This window comes from Eutrigla gurnardus (assembly GCF_963514095.1).
Source record: "Eutrigla gurnardus genome assembly, chromosome: 8".
Classification (NCBI taxonomy): domain Eukaryota; kingdom Metazoa; phylum Chordata; class Actinopteri; order Perciformes; family Triglidae; genus Eutrigla; species Eutrigla gurnardus.
The window spans coordinates 7,960,495-7,962,820 of record NC_139922.1 but is presented as its reverse complement, the minus strand read 5'-3'; the positions used below and the strand labels follow the sequence as shown (position 1 = coordinate 7,962,820).

Genomic DNA, 2,326 nt, shown 5'->3' with positions numbered 1-2,326 from the left:
CTAAGTCCATTATTTTATCCATGCTGCCAATATTTAAAAAATAAATAAACAATGAATTATACCATAGCATTTCCCCCAAGTGAGTGTGACAAACAGTATAGACACATGTAAAAAAAAAATTGTACACTCAATTATATCAGCTTCATTAAGGAGATCGAAGACTGAGTGATGTTTGTGCCATTGACACTTGAATAGCTTTATTTATTTATTCCTGTCTGTCACTTCTTTCAAATGCAGAAAAAACCTGCATCTGCCTTGTGTCCATCATGTTCATACAAAAGTCATCATAATCTTCCTGCAAACTAAAAAGGAACAAGAACGGTTCCCTGAGATCATTTATCTCCTCTTCATCCAGGCCATCAGACATGCGTAGCAGCTCCACTGCCCTCAAGCGATCTTCCTCGTCCATGGTGATGACCTGGGGAAGGGAAATTTTTCCCTTGAATGCTTTTGACCGACCACCTTGCTGCCTCAGTGGTGTCCCTAAGCAGAGCATCCTCCTATGAAAAATAAAGAAAATAATTATTAAAATAAAGATTGGAGAAGGCAGAAAATGGTGAAATAAGAAAAGCCCACAGCAGGTAACATACTCCGTTCCCTGTTCCCAGTTCCGGCAAGTTCTCAGCCTCCGCTAGAAAGGAAACAGATTGTAGTTCTTAAAAGCACAACAACAATGCAAGATGTAAAAAAGATCAGTGGCTTATTTCAAGTATACTGGTTTAATGAAAATTGAGAAATGACTGCAAAACCAGCTCTATGACATCCCACCTCTACAACCTTGATGGATGTGTGTACAATAATACTGCTTTGAACAATACCTGATGCTTCAGAGACAGATTCTGAAAGGATGAACTTTTTTGGAGGGACCACTTCCAGATCCTGAAATAAGTGGAGGGATTATGCTTTAGTCTGAAAGCAATAGTTTGACTACAAGACTAATTAATCAAATTACCTCTCACCTGTTTTCCTTTTTGCTCTCTTCGTCTTTTTCTTTCCTGCAATCTGTCTTCCTCAGACCTTGGTGATTTAATGACAACATATATTCACTATGAAAACATTCATGTTGGTCTGTTGACAATGAGTAAATTGGTTTAAATTGGTTATTTAAAAGGATCTGATTCTGAAGTGTGATATTGAGTGCACTTACGGCATGGGAAAGTTCTGCAGGAGAACAAGACACCACCATCTCCTAATTTGCAGCATGTTTTCCTTTGAAGAAGGAAATGCAGGAAGATTCAAATATGTTGCGAAAAATAATACCTTTTATACTAAATTGGTTATTGGTTAATGTAATGTCATGCATATTCCCCAAGGATACAATTTTTCAATACAAATAATGTGTTTTGAATGTAGCAAGCAAACATTTTGCAGATAACAGCAATGATATAACATACTGAATAGGTCTTACCATCAAATCAAACACGCCACAGTTGTTGGAGCACCCTTGCTTTGTTAGACCCTGAGGTGTGTGAACAAGGTTTTTTAATAAAAGATTGGCAAGAAAATAGTAAATGTTAGCAAATGCTATTAAGTAATGTCTCACCTGAACATCATTCACACCGAGCTTCCTCCAGGGGCCGGGAGATAGGCTGTGAGCAATGTGTCTGTACAAAGAGTAAGCCAAAGTAAATAAAAGTAAATCAAATAAAATCAACTTTTGATTCAAATGCAGTTAAAACTAAATAAGTAAGAGGTTGGAACTTGGAATGGGCTTAAACAGAACTGCCCAACTCAAATATGATAAAGAGTTCTGTTTCCATCTGTTTAATGAATTTAAAATAGTTAATGCATGGAATATTTTAGATCAAATAAAAACAGAAGCATTGATTAAAAAACAAAACAAACAAAAACAAAATAGGACAAGTGGTTTAAAACAGAACTACCACTGTCCAGGTAGGATGATGCAAGGTGCCCTAAAAACCTGAATAGACGGGTTCTACTCTCATCTCTCCAGCCGCTGCCACAGAGGGGATCTAGAAAGAAAATCTCCCTATTCTGTGGCCTCAGTATCTGTTAAATGTTCAAATTCAAATATAACATACATTGAGTTGTGGAATGTTACTTAAATCTCAACAAAGCTGACATGCATTTAATTATAGCAAAAGATTAGAGGAAAATATAAATGTATTTACACAGAGTATCCAATGTCCAGGTACAAACACTGGGAGAAGAATCCACTGTAGACTGGCTGCATTGTTCTGTAGAAAGACATCAATAGCTGAATATGAAATGCTCAGACTTTACTCACAAAAGCAAAATGTTCAGACAAATTACCGGCAGGTGATCCATGGGGTTCGTTGATGATGGTGGGAACCAAGTGGCAATA

The 2,326-nt window shown here is 37.0% G+C and overlaps 1 long non-coding RNA gene across 1 annotated transcript; it reads right to left on the bottom strand.

The window, feature by feature from the left end:
• Positions 1-589: 589 nt before the first annotated feature.
• Positions 590-1,241, bottom strand: LOC311017174. The gene is made up of 4 exons (XR_014597598.1): positions 1,148-1,241; positions 960-1,017; positions 819-879; positions 590-631 (listed from the first exon to the last, which is right to left on the bottom strand). It is a non-coding gene; the product is annotated as an uncharacterized lncRNA (long non-coding RNA).
• Between the last annotated feature and the right edge of the window lie 1,085 nt (positions 1,242-2,326).